Source organism: Hypanus sabinus, chromosome 20 (assembly GCF_030144855.1).
Source record: "Hypanus sabinus isolate sHypSab1 chromosome 20, sHypSab1.hap1, whole genome shotgun sequence".
NCBI classification, from domain to species: domain Eukaryota; kingdom Metazoa; phylum Chordata; class Chondrichthyes; order Myliobatiformes; family Dasyatidae; genus Hypanus; species Hypanus sabinus.
This window is the reverse complement of record NC_082725.1, coordinates 66,574,130-66,588,301: the sequence shown is the minus strand read 5'-3', so window position 1 is coordinate 66,588,301 and position 14,172 is coordinate 66,574,130. Positions and strand designations below refer to the sequence as shown.

The 14,172-nt window shown below is 44.0% G+C and overlaps 1 protein-coding gene across 7 annotated transcripts in view; it reads left to right on the top strand.

The window, feature by feature from the left end:
• fbxl7 (F-box and leucine-rich repeat protein 7) overlaps window positions 1-14,172 on the top strand; it is a 185,045-nt gene that overhangs the window by 126,033 nt on the left and 44,840 nt on the right. The gene's annotated exons all lie outside the window — the stretch shown is intronic.

Below are 14,172 nucleotides of genomic sequence, written 5' to 3'. Positions count from 1 at the left end.
AGGAAAACCCTGTTCTCTAAAGGAGGACAGCTCAGATGTTCTGGAATGGAAGGCTCATCCTGAGAGCACAAACAGTGGAGACAAAGGAACTGAGAAAACGGCATGTCATTTTTACCATTGACAGGGTGCAAAGAGGCATAGTCAAGATAGTTGTGAGCGTCAATAGGTTTATAAAAGATATTAGTAGACTGACTATCTCCACAGATGGAGACAGAGAAACTGTGAAAAGGGGAGTGAGGTGTCAGAGCTGTACCAAATGAATTTGAGGGCAAGGTGGAAGCTAGAAGCAAAGTTGTTGAAATTGACGAGCTCAGCATGGATGCAGGATGCATCACCAAGGCAGTCCTCAGTGTAGTGCAGCCTTACTAGGTTAGGGTTGGAACATGGACTATGCTATGTAGCCATCAAAAGGAAGTCATTGTTGGGGCCCATGGCCCATAGGGTTTTTCTTCCTCCACTACTGATGATGCCCTCATTGACATCTCCTTCACTTCCCGGACATCCATACCTACCCCATATTCTCATTGCCATAGAGTTCCCCTTGTCCTTACCTACCACCGCATGAGCTTCTGCATCCAGTCCATCATTCTCCACAAATTCTGCCACCTTCAACAGGATCCTACTATTATACACCAACAAAAGAAAATCTGAAGATGCTGGAAATCCAAGCAACACACACAATATGTTGGAGGAACTCAGCAGGCCAGAAAGCATCTATGGAAAAGAATACAATTAACATGTCCTGCCAAGACCCTTCATCAGGACTGGAGAAAAGCAGATGAGGAGTCAGATGAAGAAGATGGGGGAAGGGGAGGTAGAAACACAAGATGAAACTGGGGTGGGGGGGAGTGGTGAAGTAAAGAGCTGAGAAATTGATTGGTGAAAGAGAAATAGGGCTGGAAAAGAGGGAACCTGATAGGAGAGGACAGAAGGCCATGGAAGAAAGAAAAGAGGGAGGAGCACCAGAGGGAGGTGATGAGTAGGTAAGGAGATAAGGTAAGAGAGAGAATGGAGAATGGTTAAGAAGTTGGGCATTACTGGAAGATACAAGAAATCGCCATTCACACCATCAGGTTGGAGACTATCCAGACAGAATATAAGGTGTTGTTCCTCCAACCTGAATGTGGCGTCATTGGCAGATGAAGCGTAGGTGCCCGGCAAAGCAATCTCCTAATATGCCAGGTCTCACCAATATACAGAGGACATACCGAGAGCACCGGATATAGTAGATGACCCCAAACAGACTCCCAGGTGAAGTGTCGTCTCACCTGGAAGGACTCTTTGGAGCCCTATATGGTAGTGAGGGAGGAGGTGTAGAGCTTGCAAGGATAAGTGCCGTGAAGGGGGGGGGGCAAATGGACAAGGGGGTCACGTAGGGAGTGATCCCTACAGAAAGTGGGAGTGGGGTGGGGGGAGGAGGGAAAGATGTGCTTGGTGGTGGGATCCCGTTGGAGATGGCAGAAGTTCGAGAATTATATGCTGGATGTGGAGGCTGATGGAATGGTAGATGAGGACAAAAGGAACGCTATCCCTGGTGGGGTGGCAGGAGGATGGGGTGAGGACAGATGTGCGCAAAATGGAAGAGATGTGGTTGAGCACCACATTGATGGTGGAGGACAGGAAACCCCTTTCTTTGAAAAAGGGGGGTATCTCCTTAGTTCTGGAATAAAAAGCTTCATCCTGAGAGCAAATGTGGTAGAGAGAGAGGAATTGCAAGAAGAGGATGACACTTTTTGGAAGAAAATTGAGATTCTCTCATTTCCTTTGTCTCTGCCGCATTTGAGCCCAAACAACAGGCTGTTCCTTCTGCAAGCCTGGTATTTTGCTTAATCATTTTCTTATTTGAAAATGGTTTCAGGCTAAGTTAGATCATCAATAACAAGTTCACCAGACAGCTCACAAAATGGCAGCTAGACTGACAGTCTCACATAATGACCACCTCCTTTCCTGTAACCACATGGCAAGAACAAAGACGGTTGTTTTGTCTTTTCCTCTGCCCTTGCCTTATTCCTGTTCACTGATTTGTAGATTGTAGTTCATTTTGATAGGGATCTATTATAATCTATTATTTTAGTCTGGTTCTCTTTCTCTCTCTTTTTTCCCCCCTCACTATAATCTCCCCCCAGCCCTACCTTTCTTTCTCTTTTATTTCCCATAATTCTCTACCTTCCCCTAGCCCATTTCCCTCCAGCCTATCACTTCCCAGCTCTCTACTTCAACCCTCCCCCCACTTAACCCCTTTTCTCCACCATCCCATGTTACTTCACTCCTGATGAAGGGTTTCGGCCCAAAACGTCATCACTACCTCCTCCCATAGATGCTGTCTGGCCTGCTGAGTTCTGCCAGCATTTTGTGTTTTTATTAGAGTTAATCTACAGTTTGGTAAGATGAAAGGAGGTGGGCTTGCTGTGCTTGTGAACAGCAGACGGTGAAATCCTGGTCACATTTCTCCAGAAGAACGAATCTGCAATTCGGATTGCTTGCTGTGAGGTTTGCATCCGTTTTACTTACCATGTGAGTTGAGCCATGCCGTATTGCTCTTTGTCTATATCCCACCTTTCTGACGCAGTCCCAGTGCTGCATGAGATGTTGTATACACTACCTTCACAAGACTCCAGACTCAAGACCTCAATGTGTTCAACTCACCTTCAATCAGTTTGTCAATAAAACACTGGATCTCTTGTATATGTCACTATGTTCGGATATGGCCCGTGTGGAGCGAGAGAAGTGCATCGATAATTCACAGACTTTAATGCGAACAGAATTAGAGGGAAAAGAAAACAATAAACCTAAGCCAGACAGGGCCATTAACTAAAACATTCAAATGGAAAATGAAGCCGACACTGCGGCTGAAAGGAATAACCAAATATAAGACAAATATCACTCCTCTTCGGAGTCGGTTGACTCAATAGTCCAATTTCTTAGGCAAGGCTGAATGTAAGCAGGCAGTGAAACATTGCTGTGCTTTGCTCAAGTCTCAAAAAGCATTTTGCAGATACAATAGGGTCTTTTAAGAGACTCTTAGATAGCTACATAGGGGCTTGGAAAAATAGAGGGCGATGGGTAACCCTAGGTTATTTCTAAAGTAAGAACATGTTTGGCACAGCATTCTGGACCAAAGGGCCTGTATTGTACTGTAGGTGTTTCTATGTAAGCACTATGGAGTTAAATGCCATCACAATTAATAACAATTAGCTGATTCCTGCATATTTCCATTGTATCCTGGATAATAGACTGACTGTCAAACCATAGAATGTGCGACTTCAGACACAGCCATAACCTGTGTTGGCTCCCTTTTGTGTTTACCCTGTATACCTTGGACTTTAGATAAAACACTGAGTCACGTCATCTACAGAAATTCTCTGATGGGTGTATAAAGGGAGGACGGGAGGATGAATACAGGCCCTGGTGAAGAACTTTGTCAAATGGTACAGGCTGAATCATCAGCAGCTCAGCATCAGTAAGACAAAGGAGATGGTGATGGACTTTTAGGAAGACTAAGCCTGCGTTGCTCCCTATTACTGTTGATGGTGAGTACGTGGATGTGGTGAGGACCTACAAGTACCTGGGGGTGCCCTGGATGACAGAGGAGTGGAGCACCAACACAGAGGCAGAGTACAAGAAGGGCCACAGTCACCTCTGCTTCCTGAAGAGACTGAGGTCCTTTGGAGTATGCAAGCCACTCCTTCACATGTCTACCAGTCTATCATTGTCAATGCAGTGGTGGTGTGTTGGGGCAATGGCATCAACATGGGTGATGCCAACAGGCTCAATAAACTAATTAGAAAGGCTGGCTCTATTATAAGAGTCAAACTGGACATTCTGGAGGCAGTGATAAAATAAAGGGCCCTGTGGAAAATCCCGGCAGTTCTGAACAATGTTTCTCACTTCTCACCCTCTGCTTCTCACCTTGGCTGAACAAAGGAGCACTTTTAGTAATAGACTAAAACAACTGCTCTGCTCCAAAAAGCACTACATGAAGTCATTCTTACCCTCGGTCATTAATAATAATAATAATAAGTACTTTATTGATCCTAAGTGGGAAATACTTTTGTTACAGCAGCCACATGTAAAAAACACATAGCAGTGGGCAGACTTGACTAATAATAAAGTACAGAATAATAATATACACAATAATATTTTACTAATGTTTAATAATGTGCAATAATAATGTATAAAATAATAAAACAGAGACTTATACTATGATGTGTGTTCTGTTACACAGAGATGAACTATAGTATATGCTTATTGCATTTGGTAGGAAAGATTTTCTGTAACGATCCATTGTGGACAATCTGGCACATCCTCTCACTGACCTACTGAATAAGCAGTGGAGCACCTTTTTGAACAGACTCCTCTCCACTACCAACTCAAAAGAATCTGGTTTGTAGCCAAGGATGAATCTAAACTTTTTGATGAATTTATTTAGATTTTTTGCACCAGCACCAATGCTGCTCCCACAACACAAGGCAGCAAAGAGGACTGCACTCAATACAACAGACTGGTAAAAGATCTCCAACATCCTGACACACACATTGAAGAATCTCAACTTCCTTAGAAAAAAAAGGTCTATTCATCTGCTTCTTGTAAACAGCTGTGGTGTTGGTTTTCCAGGCAGTTCTATTGTCGAGATAAACACCCAAGTATTTGTACTCCACTACCAAAACTTCTTCTCCCAGAATGTATACAGGACTCATCGCAGTCCTTTATAAAGCCTCATTGGATGAAGTGCAAGGGCCACACAACTTAATGGCTCATTTGTTCTGTCCAACTCCGGTTCAAACCAGTCAAACCCAGTCTCCCAGACAAGTCGGCAGCTTTTCAAGAGCTGTCGGGAGTGGTTTAATCTAATATGGCAGGTGGATGGGTAACAGGATGATAGAGCTCAAGATGAGCCGGCAGGTTTACAAGCAGATAATGGATGTAACATGAATGTTAGGAAGGACAAGCCAATGATTGGGTACAAATGCAGACAGATCAAAGAGTTGAATTGTACCACAGAGGCAAAATTCAAAAAGACGAAGAACGCAGGACTGACTCTGCAGTATTTAAATGTGTGTAACTTGCGTAGTAAGGTAGACGGACTCATAGCACAATTAGAAATTGGTTAGTATGACGTTGTGGGCATCACGGAGTCATGGCTGAAAGAAGGCCATAGTTGGGAGTTTAAGATCAAAGGATATACTGTGTATCAAAAGGACAGGCAGGAAGGCAGAGGCAGTGGTGTGGCTCTGTTGGTAAGAGATGGAATTATATTTTTAGGAAGAGGTGACATAGGGTCAGAGAATGCTGAATCTTTGTGGGTGGAGTTAAGAAACTGCAAGGGTAAAAAAAAACTATTATGGGAATCATATATAGGCCTCCAAATAGTAGCCAAGATATGGGGCTGAGATTGTAAAGGGAGCTGGAAAAGGCATTAATAAGGATAATGACACATGTTAAGGGTGGACTTCAAAATTCAAGAGGATTGGGAAAATCAGATCACAAGAGAGAGAATTTGTTAAATTTATTAATTTTTTTTAGAGCAGCTTGTGCTTGAGCCTACTTGGGGAAAGGGTATCTTAGATTGAGTGTGGTGTAATAACCCAGGTCTTATTAGGGAGCTTAATGTAAAGGGACCCTTAGGGGACAGTGATTATAATGCAGAGGGAAAAGCAGAAGTATCACAATGGAATAAAGGGACTTACGAAGGCGTGAGAGTGGAGCTTGCCCAGGTAGATTGCTGGAGGATATTGGTGGGGGTGACGGCAGAGCCAAGATGGCTGAAGTTTCTGGGAGCAGTTCAGGATAAATATGTCTCACAGAAGAAGTAGTTTTCAGATGGCAAGGGCAGGTAACTGTGGCTGACAAGGGAAGTTAAGGACTGCAGAAGCCAAGGAAAGGGCATATAAGGCAGCAATAGTAAGTGGAAAGCTGGTTGATTGGGAAGCTTGTAAAATGCAACCAAAGAAAACTAAAATAGCTATAAGAAGGGAAAAGATGAAATATAAGGGCAAGCTAACCAATAATATGTAGTGACATGCAAAAGTTTGGGCACCCCTGCTCAAAATTTCTATTACTGTAAATAGTTCAGTGAGTAGAAGGTGAACTGATCTCCAAAAGTCATAAAGTTAAAGATCACAAGACAAAGGAGCAGAAGTAGGCCATTCAGCCCATCGAGTTTGTTCTGCCTCTCCACCATGAGGTAAACTATTCTCCCATTTAGTTCTAATTTTCGGCTTTTTCCCCATATCCCTTGATACCCTGTAATTAGATACCTATCAATCTCCTCCTTAAACACCCTCGATGATCGGGCCTCCACAGCTGTATGTGGCAACGAATTCCATAAATCCACGACCCTCTGACTTAAAAAACATTCTCTTCATCTCTGTTTCAAATGGATACCCTCTAATTCTAAGACTGTGGCCTCTTGTCCTGGTCTCACCCACCAAGGGAAACAGCCTTTCCACATCTACTCTATCCAACCCTTTCAACATTCGAAATGTTTCTACTAAATCCCCTCTCATTCTTCTATACTCTAATGAATACAGTCCAAGAGCCGACAAACACTCCTCATATGTTAGCCCTGCATTCCAGGAATCATCCTTGAAAATCTTCTCTGAACTGTCTCCAACATCAGTACATTCCTTCTAAGATAGGGGTCCCAAAACTGCACACAGTATTCCAAATGAGGTCTCACCAGTGCCCCATGGAGCCTCATCAACGCATCCTTACTCTTATACACTATTCCTCTTGAAATGAATGCCAACATAGCATTCACTTTCCTTACTGCTGATCCAATCTGGTAGTTAACCTTTAGGGTATCCTGCAAAAGGACCCCCAAGTCCCTTTGCACTTCCAATTTTTGAATTTTCTCCCCATCTAAATAATAATCTGCCCAATTATTTCTTCTTCCAAAACGTAAAACCATATATTTCTCAACATTATATCTCATCTGCCATTTCTTTGCCTACTCTCCTAAACTGACCAAGTCCGTTTCTTCAACACAACTGCTCCTCCATCTATCTTGGTGTCATCCACAAACTTAGCCACAAAACCATTTAATCCATAATCTAAATCATCAATATACAGTGTAAAAAGAAGCAGCCCCAACACTGACCCCTGCAGAACACCACTAGTAACCAGCAAACAACCAGAATAGGATCCCTTTTGTTCCCACCCTTTGCTTTCTGCCTATCAGCCAATGCTCCACCCATTCCAGTATCTTTCCTGTAATTCCATGGGCCCTCATCTTATTAAGCAGCCTCTTATGCAGCACCTTATCGAAGGCCTTTTGAAAATCCAAATATACAAAATCCACAGCCTCTCCCTTGTCAATCTTATTTGAGATTACCTCAAAAAATTCCAATAGGTTGGTGAGGCAGGATATTCCCTTCATGAAACCATGCTGGCTTGGGCCTACTTGTCATGCACCTGTATTTCATAACCTCATCCTTGAGGATCGACTCCAATAACTTTCCAACTACCAATGTCAGACTAGTAGGTCTGTAATTTTCTTTTTGCTGCCTCCCTCCTTTCTTAAACAGCGGAACTACATTTGCGACCTTCCTGTCCTCCAGAACCATGCCAGAGTCTATTGGTTCATGGAAGATCATTTCCAATGCCTCCACAATCTCTAAAGCCATCTCCTTCAGAACCCGTGGGCCTCATCTGGTCCAGGAGACTTATCTATCCTTAGTCCATTTAGCTTCCCAAGCACTTTCTCTCTAGAGTAAACAGTCCTCTCAACACTGTAAGCAAGATTAGTGTATTATTTTTGTTTTATACAATTCTAGAGTGAAGAAAAGGGAAAGGAGCACCATGCAAAAGTTTGGGCACCCCAAGAGAATTGAGCTCTCAAATGACTTTTACCAAGGTCTCAGACCTTAATTAACTTGTTAGGGCTATGGCTTGTTTACAGTCATTGTTAGAAAAAGCCAGGTGATGCAAATTTCAAATCTTTATAAATACCCTGATTCCTCAAACCTCGTCCCAACAATCAGCAGCCATGGGCTCCTCTAAGCAGCTGCCTAGAACTCTGAAAATTAAAATAAATGATGCCCACAAAGCAGGAGAAGGCTATAAGAAGATAGCAAAGCGTTTTCAGGTAGCCGTTTCCTCAGTTTGTAATGTAATTAAGAAATAGCAGTTAACAGGAACGGCGGAGGTCAAGTTGAGGTCTGGAAGACCATGAAATCTTTCCAAGAGAACTGTTTGTAGGATTGCTAGAAAGGCAAATCAAAACCCCTGTTTGACTGCAAAAGTCCTTCAGGAAGATTTAGCAGACTCTGGAGTGGTGTACACTGTTCTACTGTGCAGCGACACCTGCACAGATATGACCTTCATGAAAGAATCATCAGAAGAAAACCTTTCCTGTGACCTCACCACAAAATTCAGCATCAGAAGTTTGCAAAGGAACATCTAAACAAGCCTGATGCATTTTGGAAACAAGTCCTGTGGACTGATGAAGTTAAAATAGAACTTTTTGGCCGCAATGAGCGAAGGTATGTTTGGAGAAAAAAGGATGCAAAATTTCATAAAAAGAACACCTCTCCAACTGTTAAGCATGGGGGTGGATCAATCATGCTTTGGGCTTGTGTTGCAGCCAGTGGTGCGGGGAACGTTTCACCGGTAGAGGGAAGAAGGAATTCAATTAAATACCGGCAAATTCTGGAAGCAAACATCACACTGTCTGTAAAAAAGCTGAAGATGAAAAGAGGATAGCTTCTACAACAGGATAATGATCCTAAATCCACAATGGACTACCTCAAGAGGCGCAAGCTCAAGGTTTTGCCATGGTCCTCACAGTCCCCCGACCTAAACATCATCGAAAATCTGTGGATAGACCTCAAAAGAGAAGTACACGCAAGATGGCCCAAGAATCTCACAGAACTAGAAGCCTTTTGCAAGGAAGAATGGGTGAAAATCCCCCAAACAAGAATTGAAAGACTCTTAGCTGGCTACAGTGCTACGTACCCCGTAACTGGGTTTACAGACCAGCAGAAATAGAAGAATCCGTTGGAGTCTGGTGGTACTGTAACTAAAGGTGTTTATTAGTAAAATAAGTAAAACAATACCAATAATACAAATATACAGATAAAACAGGTTAGGAATAATAAACCTAGAAGTGTAGGAATAATAATCAACAATAATAAACAAGCTCTATCAATGTCTAGGGGTAAGTGAATTGTCATAAGAGAATATAGAGTTCAGTTCAGTTCATGAGTGCTGAGGTAGTTGTGGTTGTAGTATTGTAAGTTGTTGGAGAGAGAGAGAGTGAGCAAGAGATTGAGCAGCTGCAGCCAGCAAACCTTCTGTTGTATTCTGATTCTGTCGTACCATTGTGGTCATTCGGTTATGACCCCTCCGTCCTCGGCTAGACCGTTCTTCTGTGGCGGACTCGTCACTCTGGCATGAGTGGACACACACACAAGTCCCCACCGGCCCTGCCATCATACTGTGAGCTTTGTGACCGATCTCCTGATTCGGTCCTCGAAGCCCCCACCTTCCTGTGGGTGCACAACACTCGGTCAGTGTCCACTGGTGTGTCTGAGGGGTGTCTCCCCACACCTGTCTTTTATCCCCATTGACGGGGTATCAGCCATCCATCAACTCAAAATGACCATGTCCATCAAATCAGCCCACTCCTGCTGTCTTCTGAGGAATGTTAACAAGCAAAGTAACGTCCTTGTAGCAAAAGGTAAACAATCCAGGAAGAAGCCATAATACATAAATCAAATGTGTGTGTCTCTCTCTTATCTGTAGCAGATGCCTTTATCTCTGTTCAGCATCTCTCTCTCTCTCTCTCTCATTAGCAGCATAGTTCCTGGGGGGTGGGGAAGGGTAGCTCTGGACACCATTTCCATCAGGTCTGTTCAGCACTCATAACAACAGAAAGTGTTTACAAGCTGTGATACTTGCCAAAGGAGGTGTTATACGTACTGACCATGCTCGGTGCCCAAACTTTTGCTTTGGGCCCTTTTCCTTTTTTGTTATTTTGGAACTGTAAAAGATGGAAATAAAAAAGTAATCTTGCTTAAAATATTAAAGAAATGTGTCATCTTTAACTTTATGCCTTTTGGAAATTAGGTCATCTTTTACTTGCTTAGCTATTCACAGTAACAGAAATTTTGACCGGGGTGCCCAAACTTTTGCATGCCATTGTAAAGCAGGATACCAAAAGTTTCTTCAGTTATATAAAGAGTAAAAGTGAGATGAGAGTTGATATTGGACCACTGGAAAATGATACTGGTGTCTTCACTATGGAAGACACTAGCAGTGTTCCAGAGGTCCACAAGTGTCAGGGAGCAGGAGTGAGAGCCATTGCTATTACAAAGAAAAAAGTGCTAGGCTGACTCAAAGGTCTTATAGTGGATAAGTCAACTGGACCAGATGGACTATATCCCAGAGTCCTGAAAGAGATTGTTCATGAGATAATGGATGCATTGGTCATTATCTTCAAGAATCACATGATTCAGGCATGATCCCAGAGGACTGAAGATTTCAAATCTCAGTCCTCTCTTTAGGAAGGGAGGAAGGCAAAAGATAGGGAATTATAGGCCAGTTAGCCTAACCTTAGTGGTTAGGAAAGCATTGGAGTTGTTTCAGGATGAGGTTTCGAGTTACTTTGGAGACTAATGATAAAATAAGTCAAAGTCAGCATGATTTCTTTAAAAGGAAGTCTTGCCTGACAAATCTGTTAGAGTTCTTTGAGAGAGTAATCAGCAGGTTGGATGAAGAGGAGGCAGTGGATCTCATTTATTTCGATTTTTAGAAGGCATTTTATAAGGTACTACACATGAGTCCGCTTAAGAAGAAAAAACCCTGTGGCATTACAGGAAAGATACTGGTGTAGTGGTGTGCTACACGCAGCGCTAAAATAACGACACAGAGTCGGTAAACTGCAGTCAAAGAAAACTTTATTCAGCCTTGCTTTTAAGCCTCCCTCAACCTGCCCCCCATGGGCGCAGATGCTCCAAAAGACACGTACTCACAAACCCCCGTAGGCTATCTCCCTTAGCCGGAACGCTGACTAATTGTGAGCCGGTTTGTATGTGCCAGGAAATGGGTCACATTAGGGTTAGGGCCCTAATGCTGCCGTTCACGGCCCTCAGGAGGGGACCCGGTGCCCTGCTGCGGGTGTCGTAACTCGTCGGAGGTAAGACGCTGATCTCGGCACCGGTGTCGACCAAAAAGCGGCGTCCCACACATACAGGAGACTATCCCGATGGCCAGCCGCCGTAGCCATCAGCGGTGGCTGGCCCTGGCGTTTCCCGGGAACTTGCAGGGTGGGCGACAACGGCGGGCTTCTGCGCCCCACCGCTGGTGGTAGAAGCACCATTGTTCATTGGGCTCCCCACCCCTGCCTCTGCGGTTAGCGGGCTCTGCGGCCGGGCCTGGACTGGTTTGCTGCTGGGAGCGTGGCCGGGTGATCTGTGCGATGGACGCCCCACTCACCTTCTTGGCATTCCACAGCCCGGGCTGACACCTTCCGGGGGTCGCTGAAACCCGCGTCGGACAGCAGCAGGCGTATGTCCTTGGGCAGCTGCTCTAGGAATGCCTGCTCAAACATGAGGCAGGGTGTGTGTCCGTCGGCCAGAGACAACATCTCATTCATTAAAGCCGATGGAGGTCTGTCGCCCAAGCCGTCCAGGTGCAGTAAACGGGCAGCCCGCTCGCGCCGTGAGAGTCTGAAAGTCCTGAGGAGCAGGGCTTTGAATTCCGTGTACTTGCCGTCTGCCGGGGGCGACTGTACGAACTCCGCGACCTGGGCCGCTGTGTCCTGGTCGAGGGAGCTCACCACGTAGTAGTAACGTGTGGAGTCCGAGGTTATCTGCTGAATGTGGAATTGGGCTTCTGCTTGCTGGAACCATAGATGAGGTCGCGGCGTCCAGAAACCAGGCAGTTTCAACGAAACTGCATGAACAGAGGCAGCGTCGGTCATCTCTGGTCCAAAAATCATTTGGACCGTCGGGGTCAGCAATTGTAGCGGTGTGCTACACGCAGCGCTAAAATAACGACACGGAGTCGGTAAACTGCAGTCAAAGAAAACTTTATTCGAACTACACAGCCTTGCTTTTAAGTCTCCCTCAACCTGCCCCCCATGGGCGCAGATGCTCCAAAAGACACGTACTCACAAACCCCCGTAGGCTATCTCCCTTAGCCGGAACGCTGGCTAATTGTGAGCCGGTTTGGATGTGCCAGGAAATGGGTCACCACACTGGCATGGATAGTGGAATGGCTAACAGGCAGGAGGAAAGGAGTGGGAATAAAGGGGCCATTTCTAGTGGGCTGCTAGTGACTAGTGGTATTCCTCAAGGGTCAGCATTAGGACCGTTACTTTTCACATTGTTTGTCATTTATTTGGATAATGGAATTGATGGCTTTGTGGCAAAGTTTGAAGATTATACAAATATAGGTGGAGGGGTAGGTAGTGATGAGGAAGTAATGCAATTGCAGCAGGACTTAGAAAAATTGGAAGAATGGGCAAAAAAGGGGCAGATGGAATACAGTGTTGAGAAATGTATGTTATTGCATTTTGGTGTGGATTATTATCTAAATGCAGAGAAGGTTCAAACATCAGAGGTGCTGAGGGACTCAGGTGTCCTCATGTGAGACTCCAGAAGGTTAATTTACAGGTTGAGTCTGTGCTAAAGAAGGCAAGTGGAATGTTGACATTTATTTCAAAAGGAAAAGAATATATAAGCAAGGAGGTACTGCTGAGGCTTTATAAGACACTAGTCAAGCTGCAGTTGGAGTATTGTCAACAGTTTTTGGCCCCACATCTCAGTAAAGATTTGTTATCATTGAAGGAGACTCCAGAGGAGGTTCAAAAGGATGATTCTGGAAATGAAGGGGTTGACATATGAAGAACATTTGGCAGCTTTGGGCCTATTTAGAAGAATGTGGGGGTGGGGGAAATCTCATTGAAACCTACCAAATGTTAAAAGGGCTAGGTAGGAAGGATGTAGAGAAGATGTTTCCTATGGTGGGGTATCCAGAACTAGAGGGCACATCCTCAAAACCAAGGGGCGACCTTTAGAACACAAGTAAAGAGAAATCTTTTTTCACCAGAGGGTTGTGAATCTGTGGAATGCTCTGCTACAGACTGCGGTGGAGGCTGAGTCCATAGATCTATTTAAGGGGGAAGTTAACTGATCAGTGCATCAAAGGATATGGTGAGGTGGCAGGTGTATGGGGTTGAGCTGGATCCAGGATCAGCCATGATGAATGGTGGAGCAGACTCAATGGATAGAATGTCCTCATTCTGCTCCTATGTCTTATGGTCTTATAATGAAATTTCTTCTGCAAACCTGTCATTGTACACGATAAACAGCTTATCTGAGATGGATCTCAGGTTTAGCAGGTCAATAGTAGAAACTCCTTCTGTGACTGTTCAATTGCTCTGATTAAGTTATCCCAGAGCAAGAATCAATTCAGCAAACAGTTCACAAAATGGAGGTTACAGAGCAGCTTTTCAAAATGACGGTCTCCATTACTTCAAGCACATGGCAATAACAAAGACATCTGGGTTGTCTACTTCTACTGTCCTTGACTCATTCGAGTTTGATGTTTTCTTCCATAATTTAATTCCTTTATAGACAACTTCTCTCCTCACCCCTTGAGCCACAGATAACTCTGGGGATCTCACTACAATTCCTAACAGATGCTTTTTCCAAACTTACAAGCTTTTCAATACAAAACATCATTGTAGGTGGGGATTTTAATTGGCTCAAAGGCCCATTGATGGACAGAGTGCCTAGTACTCCCCCATTGCTCTCCTCACAGTCCAAACAAATCATGGGCTTATGTGGAGAACTAGGACTTGTGGATGTCCAGAGGTTGTTACATCCCTCAGACAAAGACTTCACATTTTTTACTAATCCACACAAGTGTTACACCAGAATAAACTTTTTTCTACCCCCCAAAACGCTCCTAGATTTGATTGTATCCTGCACAATTGGAAATATTGCTATTTCTGACCATGCAACAGTATATTTAAATATTAAGCCCAAAGATAATTCAGCATGATCTAGACTTTGAAGGCTGAATCCTTTTATTCTAAAATATAATAAATTTATAGACTACTTCTGAATTCAAAACTTCCCTATCTATTAATTCCAAATCAGCTAGTAGTCCATCGATGCTCAGGGAAACCACTAAGGCCTGTGCAAGGGGATTAATCATTTCCTA